This window comes from Hordeum vulgare, chromosome 2H, assembly GCF_904849725.1.
Source record: "Hordeum vulgare subsp. vulgare chromosome 2H, MorexV3_pseudomolecules_assembly, whole genome shotgun sequence".
Classification (NCBI taxonomy): Eukaryota; Viridiplantae; Streptophyta; class Magnoliopsida; order Poales; family Poaceae; genus Hordeum; species Hordeum vulgare.
In genome coordinates this window covers 102,596,286-102,613,927 of record NC_058519.1, presented here as the reverse complement: position 1 = coordinate 102,613,927, position 17,642 = coordinate 102,596,286, and positions in this window count along the sequence as shown.

Genomic DNA, 17,642 nt, shown 5'->3' with positions numbered 1-17,642 from the left:
TTTGTTCATTTTCAAGAGCTTGGGATAGCTCTGCTATCTCATCAGCGTAATCACGCTCATGACCTTCCATTGTCTCAATGGTGGCCTCATGCTCCTCGAGATGAGCTTCCAACTCCTCAATGTATTTCTTGCCCTTAGTGTCAATAGACATGATTTCCATGAAGTTGGAACAAGCAAGTTTGTTCGTATAAAGAGATTTTAAAATCATTTCACCCTTCATCATTATCATCATCCTTATCATCATCATCATCATCATCATCAAGAGATATATTGGGATTCAAGGTAGGAGATACTTTTGAAGCCTTAGCCATAAAGCAAAAGTGAGAAAAATAGATGATGATGTAGGATCCCTTGAAGCATCATTCAAGGCCACATCTTGTTCCATGGAGTGATGGATTTCCTCTACATTGTTAGCACAACAACGTAGAAGAAATAGATACAATTTTATCATGGCAACAAGATATAGAAAGCATATCATCATGAGATTTAGTCAAGCAGTTTTTACATGATATGCAAGGACTATCAACACAAGCATGTAAAACATTTAGAGTGCTGGAAGTGTTAACGCCCAAAGATAAAGCATTGCAATAATATAGTGATGAAGGATCATCAACAATAAGCCCACCATTATCATTGTAATGATCACCACTACTCACCATATCATTACCTTGTGGCAATCCACATGTAGGTGAAGTAGATTAAGTTGAGAAGACCACACGATCGGAGATGGAGGGAGAACAATCATTCCCAATAATCTTGGACACACCATATTTATCTTGAAGCATTGTCAGCAGCTCATGAGCATCCCGGAATGGCATGAGTTGAAATATAACTACATTGATCAAAGAATCAAAAAGCACATTAGAAGCTTGAGAATTGAGATAACAGTTTTTCTCATCCTCTAAGATATCTTTTAAGAATCCGTTGGAGGAGAAAAAACCATATCTACAATTCGCTCTAAATTTGGGTCCATGACCCTAAAGAGATTAAGCGTGTGAATTACCCAAACATCAAAATTTGTGCCATCGAAACTAAGAGTGTCAGAGAATCATAAACCCCTAGTCGACATCCTTACTCTCTAGGTGGTCAAACCTAATAATGGGAGACCAAGTTGTGATACCAATTGAAAGGACGTGGGTGTCGCCTAGAGGGGGTGAATATGTGCTTTAAAATAATTACGGTTTAGGCTTGAACAAATGTGGAATAAAACAAACGTTTAATTTGTCAAGCACAAAACCTAAAACAACTAGGCTCACCTATGTGCACCAACAACTTATGCTAAGCAAGATAAACAACTAAGTGATAGCAAGATATATAACAAGAAACAATATGGCTATCACAAAGTAAAGTGCATAAATAAAGGGTTCGGGTAAGAGATAACCGAGGCACGTGGAGATGACGTTGTATCCCGAAGTTCACACCCTTGTGGATGCTAATCTCCGTTTTGAGCGGTGTGGAGGCACAATGCTCCCCAAGATGCCACTAAGGCCATCGTAATCTCCTCATGCCCTCGCACAATGCAAGATGTCGTGATTCCACTAAGGGACCCTTGAGGGCGGTCACCGAACCTGTACAAACAAGGTTGGGGCAATCTCCACAACTTAATTGGAGGCTCCCAACAACACCACAAAGCTTCACCACAATGGCATATGGCTTCGAGGTGACCACAAATGTTCGGGGAAATCTCCACAACTTAATTGGAGACCCCGATGCTTGCCCGGGCCTTTACACCACAATGATTGAGCTCCGAGGCACCACCAAGCTTCTAGGACGCCAAGGCATCCATGAAGAACAATCTCTAAGGGTACCAAGTACCCAAGGGTAATATGCTTCTCAACTTCTCACTTCCACATATCATCATGGAGAACTCAAACCGATGCAACTAATGCAATGGCAAGAACACACAAAGTGGTCAAGTCCCTCACACTCAAATCCCTCCACAACAACAAAAGTTATGGAGAAATATGGGAGGAAGAACAAGGAGCTCACAAAGAACTCCAAGATCAAGATCCAAGGGGTTCCCTTCACATAGAGGAGAAAGTGATTGGTGGAGATGTGGATCTAGATATCCATTCTCTTTTCCCTAAGGAACTAGCAAGAATCATTGGAGAGATTGAGAGTTGGCAAGCTCCGAGAAGTTCAACAATGGGGTAAGAACACGAGCTCAACGGATAGATCAGGTCCAATGGGGAAGAAGACCTCCTTTATATAGTGGGGGAAAGAATCCAACCTTTACCCCCACTCATAGCCCGAACGGCGCGGTACTACCGCTGCTAGGAGCGGTACTACCGCTGCTAGGAGCGGTACTACCGCTGCGAGAACGTCCGAGGGAGCGGTACTACCGCCTGGGAGCGGTAGTAAAAAATTACAAACGCTCCAGGGGCGGTACTACCACTCCAGGAGCGGTACTACCGCTGGCACCAGGAGCGGTACAACCGTTGATACTCAAACTGCCATAACTTTCGCATACGAACTCCGAATCAAGCAAACTCAAGCTTCTTGAATTCATGACGACAAGAGCAATCCAACTCCGAGTTGAGTGACTGGAAATCTTAAGAACATACAGTTATGATAATGCCAATGATATAGAGATGTGAGTCCTCTATGAATGAAGAACCAACAAAAACGTCTAACATCCAAAACACCATAGAAGATGCATATGGGCTCTGTTTTCGATGAACTCGACCTTGTCATGAAGATGACCATAAGATCTAAAACTCACAAAGAGAAACACCAAACAAGAACCAAGATATGATGCAAGGATGCAAATGGTTTGATCTCTCAATGAACGATATGATCAAGCTACTCACTTGAGAGCCCCCCTTGACAGTACGGAAAATGATCCTACAATAGAAAAACCTATCAAGGGCAAACCTATATCTTGCACCTAGTACTCTTGAGCTAGATGATGATGATCTTGGCTTCCTCAAGATGGACCACCTTTCTTGATTGCTCCCCCATAGTCACTATGGGTGAGCCACTCTTCAGCACATTCTTCACAAGTCCATTGCCACCACAATGGACGGCAAGCTTGAAGCATGATATCTTCATGATGTTCCATTTGAACTTGCACACCGCAATCTTGATGACAATCACCACTTAATGTCATCCTTCATAGGTTGAATGAGATCTTCCTCTTGACGCCAACCCATGGAAACACACCTAACCCCACATAGAACTCTCAGAAGACATGGGTTAGTACACAAAAGCGTTATCGACAATGCTTACCATACCATGGGATCACTTGATCCTTCTTGGTACATTTTGTACGCCTTGTGTGTTGATCATCTTGATTTACTCTCTGCTTAGTCTTGATCAACCTTGTGTCTTTATGACCAATCTTTGGATAATACTTTGAATACCACCTTCGTCATCATATAAACTCCTTGAAACCAACAGATGGACTTCAAGAAGTGCCTATGGACAAATCCTTCGAATATAACTTAAGTCAACCATTAGTCCATAGGGATTGTCATTAGTTACCAAAACCACATATGGAGAAATGTGCTCTAACAGTTCTTCTTGAAGTTTCCCTTCTTCATGCCCTTGCCTTTCTTGAAACTAGTGGTTTTATTTACCATCAACACCTGATGCTCCTTTTTGATTTCTACTTCCGCAACTTTCAGCATCGCGAATAGCTCGGAGATTGACTTGTTCATTCCTTGCATATTATAGTTTATCACGAAGATCTTGTAGCTAGGTGGCAGTGATTGAAGAACTCTATTAGTGACTAATACGTCTCCGTCGTATCTACTTTTCTGAACTCTTTCGCCCTTGTTTTGGACTCTAATTTGCATGATTTGGATGGAACTAACCCGGACTCACGCTGTTTTTAGCATAATTGCATGGTGTTGTTTTTGCGCAGAAATAAAAGTTCTCGGAATGACCTTGAAATTTACGAGTATTTTTTGTGGAATATATAAAAAATACTGGCGCAAGAATTACCTGGAGGGACGGAGCCAGGAGCCCACAAGCCCAGGAGGCGCGGGCCCCCCTGGCCACGCCTGGCAGGCTTGTGAGGCCCTCGTGGCTCCGTCGCCTCCAACTCCAGCTCTATATAGTCTCTCTCGCCCGCAAAAAAATGGGAGAGAAGAGTTCATCGCGTTTTACAACACGGAGCCGCCGCCACCACGTGTTCTTCCTCTGGAGGGTAGATCTGGAGTCCGTTCTGGGCTCCGGAGAGGGGAGATCGACGTCGTCGTCATCATAAACCATCCTTCATCGCCAATTCCATGATGCTCTTCACCGTTCGTGAGTAATCTCATCGTAGGCTTTGTCACACCCTGTTTTTCACCACAAGTATTTTATGTTGCAAAAATCAGAGCTTGTTAAAACTTTTTCAAATAATGTTGTGAGTGCAATGTGAACCCTTGTATGAGTGAATGCTTGCTTGTTTGATGACTCAAACCCATGAAAACTTATTATTTTGCTCTCTTCAAAAACCCTTTTTCCTTTATATCAAGATCACCTTCACCATGTTGGGATACACTACTAGCTCATGAAGCCAAGTGGCACTTCCAACTAAAGTTGGTGGTCTGATCCAAATATTATTTTCATTCATTAAAAACATTAATTGGTGATTTAAAATATTATTTTTCCTATTTTATATCTATATCTGTTTCTAAGGCCAGTAATTATATTCCCACAAGGAAAATTGCTTTCCTGCCTTAGAAAATTCTGAGTAAATTCATGGAAGCTCAGAAGGACATATATTTTCCATATATAAGATTTTCAACCCTATTTTATATTGATATTATTTGAGTAAAACCCTGAAAACCATTTTTGTCTGTTTTAGCTTTTTGAGATGTTTCCAAAGGAAATTATCTCAGTAAATTCCCATAAAATTACAGGAGCCCTCCCAAGCCATATTAAGTATCACCTAAAATCTCACCTTGATCCAAGGTGGGGAAGTGCACCTAATGAGCCCAAAACCCTCTCTGTCCAGAGAAGAGTTGGAACAACTCTACATTGCAAAGTTTCTCCAATGGAACTGAAACTTTGCAGAGGTGTTTGACACCCCAAATGAGGACTCCACACCAAAGATGGGATTTGTGAGACTCTGTTTGGCCACACTTCCTTTGTAAAGGATGGTACTGGTCATTTTGAGGCATTTTCAAGTTTACAAAGCCAAACTGGTTCAATGGAGCTCAAATTTGGTGAAACCCCATGTTTTTACCCCAAGACCCAACCTGTTAAGTTTCATTTCCAGTGGTGGAGTGGAAGCACCCCAAGTCACTGTCGAAGACCTACTGACACGAAGGTGAAAACCCTCCTAGCCACTGTTTTACCCAATGGCAAGGCCCCAAACTTGGTGGGTTAGAGCCCCAGAACACCCTGAGAACCCAGTCAATCAGCCCCTCGCCAACTCCAAGCACAAGTGACAAGAAATCCAATTTGAGCCACACGGCAGTACTGGCAACACTAGTGTTCCTTGCTCCCTTGACCAGCTCGGGCTCCCACTAAACCACAACGGCTAGGCACACTCCCAGCAACACTCAGGACATGGAGGACATGTCCCGAGTGCCGTAGAGCGCGCCAGCATGCCGTGGCATGCCAAAACTGCGCTCTGGGCGCGCTACAGAGAACCTCCCGCAAGGGGACGACGCCCCGGCCGGTCCCAACCTCCCCAGTTATGTCCAAACACTCCCCCGACAACCATTCAGTGCAAAGCTACCCCCAGGGACCCTCTCCCCTCGCGCAAGAGCTCAGGCGACGCGTGCCCGTGCGCCCCCGACGCGTCCGAGCATGCACGGTCGTTGCGGCTCGACCCCACTCGCTTTCCCTCTGCGGCCGATGCACCATGAGGTCCTAAACCACGTCCCGAACCCGTGGTTTCGCGGCCAGCACCTCACTGTGCTCGCACGTGCGCCACGGTGAGTCACCGGCGCGCCCGAGTCAGGTCACCGTCGCTGGCCTATAAATAGGTCTCCCCGGCACCCCAGCACCCTCCAAGCAGCTTCAGCACAACCAGTAGACACCCCTAGCCACCCAGTCGAGCTCGCAGAGCCCCGGTGCTCGAGATCGACCGAGGCCCCTCCGCCTCGGAGCTCAGGTCGATCTCCGGCTACACGTCGGCTCCTGCGCTGCCTGACCCCCCATTACACTCCCCTTGACACTAGGAACATTTCCCCCAACTTTCCCGAGCGAATCCGTGCCCCTAGCCACTAGTTCAACACCAACCCGAAACCCTTCCGCCACGATCACCTCATCACCGGCGACCCAGACCATCTCCGGTGACGTCCCGACCACGAGCGGGTAGGCGGAGGCACGAGGGACCCGTTCCCGCTCCTAGATTGGCCTAAGGACAACGGCAGCCTCGCCGGCGTCCGTCTCCACCTCTCTGGCTGGAGGTAGGAGAAGGACCCGACAGGTGGAGCCCACCTGTCGGTGTCCTGGGGCAGCCAGCGCGTGCAGCCGCTGACGCTGACCCAGGGGCCCGCAGGTCAGGTTTGAACCTGGCCCGCGCGCGCCTGGTGGTTAGGCGTGCTGGCTGGGCCGGCAGGATCTGTTCCCCTGGCCTTTTCCTTTTATTTTAATCCAGTAACTTAAATGATTTTTGTAAAAATATTTAGCCAGTAGAAAAATATGATTCTTCCACCAATAATTTTCTAAAAATGTGTAGTATTTGATTCTGTAGTGTTTGTCATTTATCAAAAACAGAAACTATTTTGGTATAATAAAATGATATTAAAAAGCACTTGTTTGCTTCTGTTTGCTTTTAAATAAATATGCTTAGCTAATAAAAACTATAGGAAACATTTTCCAAATAATGAACTGAATTTATTCAGACTTTGCAACATTTTTAAAAGCACTTTGTGATCTGTTTTAGTGAGAGCTATTATTTATTTATTCCTTTCTTGACGGTACAGTTACCGAGTGACGGAGGATCCGGAGCGGAAGACCTCGAAGACCCCGGATACCTAGCTGACCAAGGCAAGCAGCCCTTTTGCCATGCCTTAAGCATATGAAATGATGCACGCTAGTATAGCAAGTACTTTCGTTGCATGAGATCACAGTGCCGGTTCATCATTGATGTGATGGTACCGAAGGCTTCATCGAAGCACTTGCATGATAGTAATGATATTCACATGGCTCCTCGGAGCACAAACATGATGAGCTGACCCTACTGTCTATGAGGATCATGCTACTGTCATGTTGATTAGTAAAGTTATAAGATCATTGCGTTGAGCTTGACCCTACCCCGTGAGGGTCATGTTATTACCATGTTGACAAGTAAAGATAGAACATATTATCATGAACATGATGACGAGTTAAATAAAGAGTTTCATGGAAACCCCGTCGGGAGCCACTAATTCCCGAGGGTGATGATGAGTTGGTGATCACTTTTGGTGAAGTGATGCACCGGTGTTTTTGTGTGAGTATGGTTTCAGAAATGGGATTAGATTTATGATGTGTCGATCGTCCCAACCTTACCAGTACGACCACGATACCCCTTTATGGGACGGGGCTTTGTTGATTACTCTGGTCGGTACTAGCAAAGAGCCACATTACTAGTGGCGGCAGTGATCGGTGTTACTCTCGTGATGGGGTCGTGCCAGGTAGGACGAGTATGCCATTATTATGAGTTCTAGGCACACCGTTGGTCCCTACATGGTTGATACAGTCCAGAGTCGGTGCTCGTAAGACGTACAACATGTGAGCTGGGTCCCAATCGAGTGGACCTATTTGTCTAGTATCGTCAGGGGAAAGATGATGATCGGGTACTTACCTCGGGTATATGTGATATACCGCGAGTCGTGGATGACACAGAAGTTTCCCGTTTCTCGTGGGTCCAGCGTACTACCTCTACAGAGTGTCAAACTATTCGAATAGCCGTGTCCACGGTCAAGGACAGTTGGGTGGTGATGCTTAAACTACGTCCAGCGTTTCCACATAAACCAAAAGTGTGTGTGTGGTGTTAAAAAGGTGTTGTTATAATCATGCTAAAATATGACCAAGTTCGGTGACTTGGCATATAGGGTAAACCCGGATGGTTTAGCCCACATTAATACATTGAGATTATGACAAGTCCAATGACTTAGCATATAGGGTGAACCCGGTGTGTTCAACCCTTGTCAGATATGTTGATATCTGTAACCTGTTCTTAAAGAGTAATTCTTTAATTTGTTGCATATACCTGATCATTCCACCAAATTGCATTCCACTAAAGATGCAAGTTACTGTTATTTTTCACTATAAATGTTCATATCATGGGCTGTTTGCGAGTACATTCAAAGTACTCATTGGCTTGCCACTGGTTATATTATTGACCAGACATGGAAGGACCGGAGTTTGGCGATGAGTACGCCGTCGGAGACGAACCTGCGATCTAGGACGCTTCCAAGTCAGAATGCATGTCGGTGTAGGCTTGATGGCATGGGAACCGCTTAGCCCATACGAGTTTCCGCTACTCGATGTATCTGTTTAATTTGGCCTTAGGCCTCGCTCTTGAACCCGACCTTCTGGTCGTTTGATGTAATAATTTCGGTACTTGGATGTAAGACTCTATTATTCAGTATCTGTGTTCAGTGAACATTGATCATTGGGGTCACTGGGCACGGCGAACTCGACTTGCTAGTCGGGGTCCCCACAGAATTGGTATCAGAGCCATCCTGACTATAGGAAGCCTTAGATAGCATGGACGTTAACCGAGAACGTTAGAACGCCAGCCTTGCACAAGACTTTTGCACATGCAACCTTCTGACTTCTCTCCTATGCCTTGTAGATGGTTGCCGTACCTGAGACGCTTCTGGAGACCGGCTTTCCACTCCTTCTGGTGGATTGTCTCGAGAAGTGCCACGTACGTCGCACGCCCATCTTCCTCTACCACGAGCACTGGGTCAACGCCGACACTAAGGAATATCACGTGGACGTGATAGTGAAGGCTAATGACTCCCCGTCTAGTTGGTTCTTCGAAGGACCACACATGGGAGAGCTGATGTTGGTAGTGGAGACGGCTGCACGAGAGGCGCTCGTGCAACTCCGCAGCATCCTCCCTGAGATGGCTAATGAGCCTGTCACTCGTCACCTACCTTTCATTAAGGAAGGAATGGATGGGAGTTGGACACTCACCCCAGCCAGGGAGGATGGGATGCCATTAAGGTTTCAGACCTACTTCAGTCTCTCGTCGGACACCCTGACGCACTTCCTGGTTAAGGAATCAGTCAAGCTTCGCCAAGAGCTTCACCTAGTCAAGGGCCTCCTCCACACTAAGAAGATGTAGAACCGCAAGCTAAAGAAGGCACGCGCACCTGAAGGGAGGACAGTTGTTGCCACTAGGGGTGGTGTTTTACCCATCCAGGCGGTCCCTCTTCGGAGTAGCCGCCAGACAGCAGAAGAGTACACTGAGATCTTCGCTGCCTCGCCCAAGAGACGCCGTGATGTGCGGATTCTTTCTTCCACTCCTATAAAGGAGGAAGATGTTGATGAAGATGAGGATCCTGTTGAGTCCGCCTTTGAGACCGAGCAGTCCGCCGCGTAGGATTTAGCGTAGGCAATTAGGAGTACCCCGAGCATAGGGTATCCATGTATCTATTTCTAATTTGCGTATGTGTGCATGATGTAAGTCACATATTGCCTTAGGCAGCCTGTAAGTGACTACATCACCTAGTTTTTATGAATGCAATTTCCTGTTTGTCAAAAACTTTGGTTTTGAAAACTTGGCACATGCACGTATTGGACCCCCTCTTACTAGGAGCGAATCCTTGTATTCCCAAGCAAGGTGGCATTTTGACCTGTCTGTTTCTATGACAGGATGGTGAACGCAACCCGCAACAGCACCTTCGGCAACCCCGACGCCGGCTCCTCAGGGACGCCGCAGGGAACCGAAGGAGACGCTCACGCTGGAGGTCACCACGAGCAGCCTAGAGACCTTCCGCCACCACCTCCTCCTGAGAACTTGATGATGGTTCAGTTCCTTCAAGCTCTTCGGGAGGAGCGTCAAGCCAGCAATGCCGCTATTCAGCAACTGACTCAAGTCCTGGTGGACAACCCCGCCGCGGAATGGGAATGGCGGTGGTCACTCTACTCTTTCTGAGTTCATGCGCACTACGCCTCCCATATTCACGGAGTCGACTGAACCACTGGACGCCGATGACTGGATTCGCACCATTGAAGACCTCCTTGCGCTGGTCAAGTGCACCGACGATCATGAGAAGGTCCTTTATGCTTCTCACTGTCTCGGAGGCACCGCCAGAGCATGGTGGGATGGATTCCAGATCATGCGAATAGGGCAAGTCATCACTTGGGTGATGTTCAAGGAAGGATTTCGTGCGGCTCACATTCCACCTGGACTGATGACCATTAAGAAGCGGGAATTCCGAGCCTTGAGGCAGGGCAGTGGAACTGTTAAGGAGTACCTGTAGAAGTTTAACCTCTTGTCAAGGTATGCGCCCGAAGATGTTAACACTGAGGCCGCTAAGGTGGAACGCTTCATGGAAGGGTTACAACAGTCCCTGCAATACCGGCTGGTGGTTTGCGACTGCCAGACTTTCAGCGAGCTGGTTAACAAGGCGCTTATGCTGGAAGACAAGCATCGTGTGATGGACGACACCCGCAAGCGAAAACTGATAGGCAGTGGAGGACCCAGTAACGCAAGACCAAGACCATGGCAGTCAGCACCTGCAAGACCCAACTTTCAGCAGCAGCAGTACAAGTATCTGGTGTTCTGCCAGAATTATCAGCCTCAGCAGCAAGCCAAGCCAGCAGTCAACCCGCCGAACAACGGTGGAGTCAAGACCAACCCTCCTGGGCAAGTCACCTGCTTTGGGTGTGGTCAGACCGGGCACTATTCCAGGCAGTGCCCCAACAAGAAGCCCGACGCACCGCGTCCCAATGCACCCAACCCCGGTCAAGGTGCACCAGGAAGGAACCAGGCCCCCCGCAACCAGCAGTTCAATGGCAGGGGCCGTATCAATCACATCACTACAGAAGAGGCGCAAGAAGATCCAGACTGCATTCTGGGTACGTTCCTCGTCAACTCAACTCCAGCAACAGTGTTGTTTGATTGTGGTGCCTCGCATTCTTTTGTTACTCAAAGGTTTGCGGTGAAGTGTGGTTTAAAACCCACTCTACTCCATGGGCAGATGGCAATTCAAACCCCGGGAGCAGTATTGCGGACCAACCTAGGGTGTAGAAGGGTCGAGATAGTTATCAATGGGACGAGTTTCTTGGCAGACCTCATTGTGCTTAAATCGCAAGGTGTAGAAGTAATCCTCGGCATGGATTGGTTGGCCAAGCACCAGAGTCTTTTGGACTGTGCCAGCAGGGCCATTACCATGACAAGCAACCAAGGGGTCAAGGTCAAGTTTGTCTCTGAGCCAGTATCGGCTCAAGTGCCTCGAGTGAACAGTCTATCCGAGGTAGAGCTTGATCAAGTGCCTATAGTCTGTGAATACCCGGACGTCTTTCCTGACGAGCTACCCGGAATGCCTCCTGACCGAGACATCGAGTTCACCATTGAGCTCATGCCCGGATCAAGGCCTATATATAAAAAGCCTTACAGGATGGGTTCCGAAGAGCTGGCAGAGTTGAAGAAGAAGCTAGATGAGCAACTCAGCAAAGGGTTCATCCGTCCGAGTGCATCACCTTGGGGATCACCTGTTCTATTTGTTTCAAAGAAGGATGGTACCATTCAACTCTACGTCGATTACCGTTCTCTTAATGAAGTCACAATTAAGAACAAGTACCCGCTCCCCAAGATCGAAGACCTGTTTGACCAGTTAAACGGGGCCAGGGTATTTTCCAAGATCGATCTTCGATCGGGATACTACCAGTTGAAGATCCGACCTGAAGATATACCCAAGACTGCATTCGTGACCCGGTACGGTCTATATGAATGCACGGTCATGCCCTTCGGTTTGACAAACGCCCCAGCCTACTTCATGTACCTCATGAACAAGGTCTTCATGGAATATTTGGACAAGTTTGTCGTCGTGTTCATCGACGACATATTAATCTTCTCCAAGTCCGAAGAGGAGCATGAGCAACACCTGAGGCTAGTTCTAGGAAAGCTTCGAGAGCACCAACTTTATGCCAAATTCAGCAAGTGTCAGTTCTGGCTGAACGACGTTGGATTTCTTGGTCATACCCTGACGGCACGCGGTTTGGCCGTAGATCAGTCCAAAATTACTGCAGTGACCAACTGGGAATCACCAAAGGACGTAAAGGATGTCAGGAGTTTCCTCGGGCTCGCGGGATACTACCGCAAGTTTGTCGAAGGATTCTCCAGCATCGCTCGACCTATGACTCAGCTCTTGAAGAAAGGCCGGAAGTTCGAGTGGACACCGGCGTGTGAAGCAAGCTTCCAGGAGTTGAAGAAGAGGCTAACTACCGCCCCGGTATTGGCTACCCCAGACATCAACAAGGAATTCGTGATATATTGTGATGCCTCTGGAACCGGGCTCGGTGAAGTCCTGATGCAAGATGGCAGGGTCGTGGCATACTTGTCACGGCAACTGCGACCGCATGAGGAGAACTACACCACCCACGGTCTCGAGCTAGCAGTTGTAGTGCATGCTCTGAAGACGTGGCGACATTACCTTCTGGGGAAGCGATGTAAGATATATACAGACCACAATAGTCTAAAATATATCTTCACTCAAAGGGAGCTGAATATGAGGCAGTGGAGATGGCTTGAGTTAATCAAGGATTACGACCTCAGTATTCAGTATCATCCCGGCAAGGCCAACGTGGTAGCCGATGCCTTAAGCTGGAAGGCAGGCTCCTTGAACGTCACGCTCAAGGAAAGGTTACCCGTCTTGTATGAAGAGATGGAGGACTTCGGGCTTGAGATAGTCGAACCCGGGTGCCTGGCCAACCTCGAGGTCAAGCCTACTCTGGCAGACGGCATCAAGGAAGCCCAGAAGGGGCACAAGAGTATCGAAGGCCTCAAGTGGAAGGTGCGAGAAGGCAAAGCCCCAAGATTCTCGATTGATGAGCAAGGAGTACTGTGGTACGGGAAGCGCTTGTGCGTACCTAACAAGGCCGAACTTAAGGACTTGATCCTGCAAGAGGCTCATGACACACCGTACTCTATCCATCCAGGAGGTACCAAGATGTACCAAGACATCCGAGAACGATTCTGGTGGCATGGCATGAAGAGAGAAATTGACTCCTATGTCGCTAAATGCGATGTATGCCAGCGAGTCAAGGCTGAACACCAGCGACCTGTTGGATTGCTGCAACCTCTTCAAGTGCCGGAATGGAAGTGGGATAAAGTCGGCATGGACTTCATCACCGGGTTGCCCCGGTCGAATAAGGGTCATAACTCCATTTGGGTCATAGTCGATAATTTGACCAAGGTGGCCCATTTCATCCCCGTTAACACCACCTACGATGGCAGCTAGCTGGCCAGTCTGTACATTCATCGAATGGTGAGTCTCCATGGAGTTCCCAAAGAGATCGTGTCCGACCGCGGCACGCAATTCACCTCAAGATTCTGGAAGAAGTTTCAAGAAGCTCTCGGAACAAAACTCTCCTTAAGTACGGCTTTCCACCCGCAGATGGGCGGACAGACCGAGAGGGGATACTTGAGGACATGCTCCGCGCTTGTGTTTTGGCTCATGGTGCCAAGTGGGAAGACTGTCTGCCGTTTGCTGAGTTTTCTTACAAAAACAGCTACCAGTCCAGTCTTCAGATGTCCCCATTCGAAGCGTTATATGGGCGGAAGTGCCGCACCCCGCTCAATTGGTCCGAAACCGGTGAAGGAGTAGTTTTCGGACCAGAAGCACTGCAGGAAGCAGGGGACAAGGTTCAGCTTGTCCGAGAAAACTTGGAGGCAGCTAAGTCAAGGCAGAAGAGCTATGCGGACCCTCGTCGTAGAGACGTGGAGTTTGTTCCCGGAGACCAGGTGTACTTGCGAGTCACGCCTCTCAAGGGGGCCAAGCGTTTCCACGTCAAGGGGAAGCTAGCTCCAAGGTTCATTGGACCCTTCAAGATCACGGCAAGGCGCGGGGAAGTAGCTTATCAGTTGGAGCTACCTCCTGAGCTTTCGGGTGTGCACAACGTGTTTCACGTGTCACAGCTCCGGAAGTGCTTGCAAGTGTCGAACCGTCCCGATCTTTACAAGGACATTGATCATCAAGCTATTGACCTTCAACCGGATCTTACCTACCGCGAGAGACCGGTCCGTATTTTGGATGAAGCCGAGCGTTGCACCAGAAGCCGCACCATCAAGTTTTTCAAGGTTCAGTGGAGCAACCATACCGAAGCAGAAGCCACATGGGAACGTGAAGACTATCTCCGATCAGAATTTCCCGAGCTATTTAACGCTTGGCTTAGGAATCTCGGGGACGAGATTCTTGTAAGAGGGATAGGTCTGTCACACCCTGTTTTTCACCACAAGTATTTTATGTTGCAAAAATCAGAGCTTGTTAACACTTTTTCAAATAATGTTGTGAGTGCAATGTGAACCCTTGTATGAGTGTATGCTTGCTTGTTTGATGACTCCAACCCATGTAAACTTATTATTTTGCTCTCTTCAAAAACCCTTTTTCCTTTATATCAAGATCACCTTCACCATGTTGGGATACACTACTAGCTCATGAAGCCAAGTGGCACTTCCAACTAAAGTTGGTGGTCTGATCCAAATATTATTTTCATTCATTAAAAACATTAATTGGTGATTTAAAATATTATTTTTCCTATTTTATATCTATATCTGTTTCTAAGGCCAGTAATTATATTCCCACAAGGAAAATTGCTTTCCTGCCTTAGAAAATTCTGAGTAAATTCATGGAAGCTCAGAAGGACATATATTTTCCATATATAATATTTTCAACCCTATTTTATATTGATATTATTTGAGTAAAACCCTGAAAACCATTTCTGTCTGTTTTAGCTTTTTGAGATGTTTCCAAAGGAAATTATCTCACTAAATTCCCATAAAATTACAAGAGCCCTCCCAAGCCACATTAGGTGCTCACCTAAAATCTCACCTTGATCCAAGGTGGGGAAGTCCACCTAATGAGCCCAAAACCCTCTCTGTCCAGAGAAGAGTTGGAACAACTCTACATTGCAAAGTTTCTCCAATGGAGCTGAAACTTTGCAGAAGTGTTTGACACCCCAAATGAGGACTCCACACCAAAGCTGGGATTTGTGAGACTCTGTTTGGCAACACTTCCTTTGTAAAGGACAGTACTGGTCATTTTGAGGCATTTTCAAGTTTACAACGCCAAACTGGTTCAATGGAGCTCAAATTTGGTGAAACCCCATGTTTTTACCCCAAGAACCAACGTGTTAAGTTTCATTTCCAGTGGTGGAGTGGAAGCAACCCAAGCCACTGTCGAACACCTACTGACGGGAAGGTAAAAACCCTCCTAGCCACTGTTTTACCCAATGGCAAGGGCCCAAACTTGGTGGGTTAGAGCCCCAGAACAACCTGAGCACCCAGTCAATGAGCCCCTCCCCAACTCCAAGCACAAGTGACAAGAACTCCAATTTGAGCCACAGGGCAGTACTGGCAACACTAGTATTCCTTGCTCCCTTGACCAGCTCGGGCTCCCACTAAACCACAACGGCTAGGCACACTCCCAGCAACACTCAGGACATGGAGGACATGTCCCAAGTGCCCCAGAGCGTGCGAGCATGCCGTGGCATGCCAAAACTGCGCTCTGGGCGCGCTGCAGAGAACCTCCCGCAAGGGGACGACGCCCCGGCCAGTCCCAACCTCCCCAGTTATGTCCAAACACTCCCCCGACAACCATTCAGTGCAAAGCTACCCCTAGGGACCCTCTCCCCTCGCGCAAGAGCTCAGGCGACGCGTGCCCGTGCGCGCCCGACGCGGCCGAGCATGCACGGTCGCTGCGGCTCGACCCCACTCGCTTTCCCTCTACGGCCGATGCACCAGGAGGTCCTAAACCACGTCCCGAACCCGTGGTTTCGCGGCCAGCACCTCACTGTGCTCGCACTCGCGCCACGGTGAGTCACCGGCGCGCCCGAGTCGAGTCACCGTCGCTGGCCTATAAATAGGTCTCCCTGGCACCCCAGCACCCTCCAAGCAGCTTCAGCACAACCAGTAGACACCCCCTAGCCACCCAGTCGAGCTCGCAGAGCCCCGGTGCTCGAGATCAACCGAGGCCCCTCTGCCTCGGAGCTCCGGTCGATCTCCGGCTACACGTGGGCTCCTGCGCTGCCCGACCCCCCATTACACTCCCCTTGACACCAGGAACATTTCCCCCAACTTTCCCGAGCGAATCCGTGCCCCTAGCCACTAGTTCAACACCAACCCGAAACCCTTCCACCACGATCACCTCGTCGTCGGCGACCCAGACCATCTCCGGTGACGTCCCGACCACGAGCAGGTAGGCGGAGGCACGAGGGACCCGTTCCCGCTCCTAGATTGGCCTGAGGACAACGGTAGCCTCGCCGGCGTCCATCTCCACCTCTCTGGCTGGAGGTAGGAGAAGGACCCGACAGTTGGAGCCCACCTGTCGGTGTCCTGGGGCAGCCAGCGCGCGCAGCCGCTGACACTGACCCCACGGGCCCGCACGTCAGGTTTGAACCTTGCCCGCGCGCGCCTGGTGGTCAGGCCTGCTGGCTGGGCCGGCTGGATCTGTTCCCCCTGGCCTTTTCCTTTTATTTCAATCCAGTAACTTAAATGATTTTTGTAAAAATATTTAGCCAGTAGAAATATATGATTCTTCCACCAATAATTTTCTAAAAATGTGTAGTATTTGATTCTGTAGTGTTTGTCATTTATCAAAAACAGAAACTATTTTGGTATAATAAAATGATATTAAAAAGCACTTGTTTGCTTGTCTTTGCTTTTAAATAAATATTCTTAGCTAATAAAAACTATAGGAAACATTTTCCCAATAATGAACTGAATTTATTCAGACTTCGCCACATTTTATAAGCACTTTGTGATCTGTTTTAGTGAGAGCTATTATTTAGTTATTCCTTTCTCGACGATAGAGTTACCGAGTGACGGAGGATCCGGAGCGGAAGACCTCGAAGACCCCGGATACCTAGCTGACCAAGGCAAGCAGCCCTTTTGCCATGACTTAAGCATATGAAATGATGCACGCTAGTATAGCAAGTAGTTTTGTTTCATGAGATCACAGTGTTGGTTCATCATTGATGTGATGGTACCGAAGGCTTCATCGAAGCACTTGCATGATAGTAATGATATTCACATGGTTCCTCGGAGCACAAACATGATGAGCTGACCCTACTGTCTATGAGGATCATGCTACTGTCATGTTGATTAGTAAAGTTATAAGATCATTGCATTGAGCTTGACCCTACCCCGTGAGGGTCATGTTATTACCATGTTGACAAGTAAAGATAGAACATATTACCATGAACATGATGACGAGTTAAAGAAAAAGTTTTATGGAAACCCCGTTGGGAGCCACTAATGCCCGAGGGTGATGATGAGTTGGTGATCACTTTTGGTGAAGTGATGCACCGGTGTTTTTGTGTGAGTATGGTTTCGGAAATGGGATTAGATTTATGATGTGTCGACCGTCCCAACCTTACCAGTACGACCACGATACCTCTTTATGGGACGGGGCTTTGTTTATTACTCTTGTCGGTACTAGCAAAGAGCCACATTACTAGTGGCGGGAGTGATCGGTGTCACTCTCGTGATGGGGTCGTGCCAGGTAGGACGACTATGCCATTATTATGAGTTCCAGGAG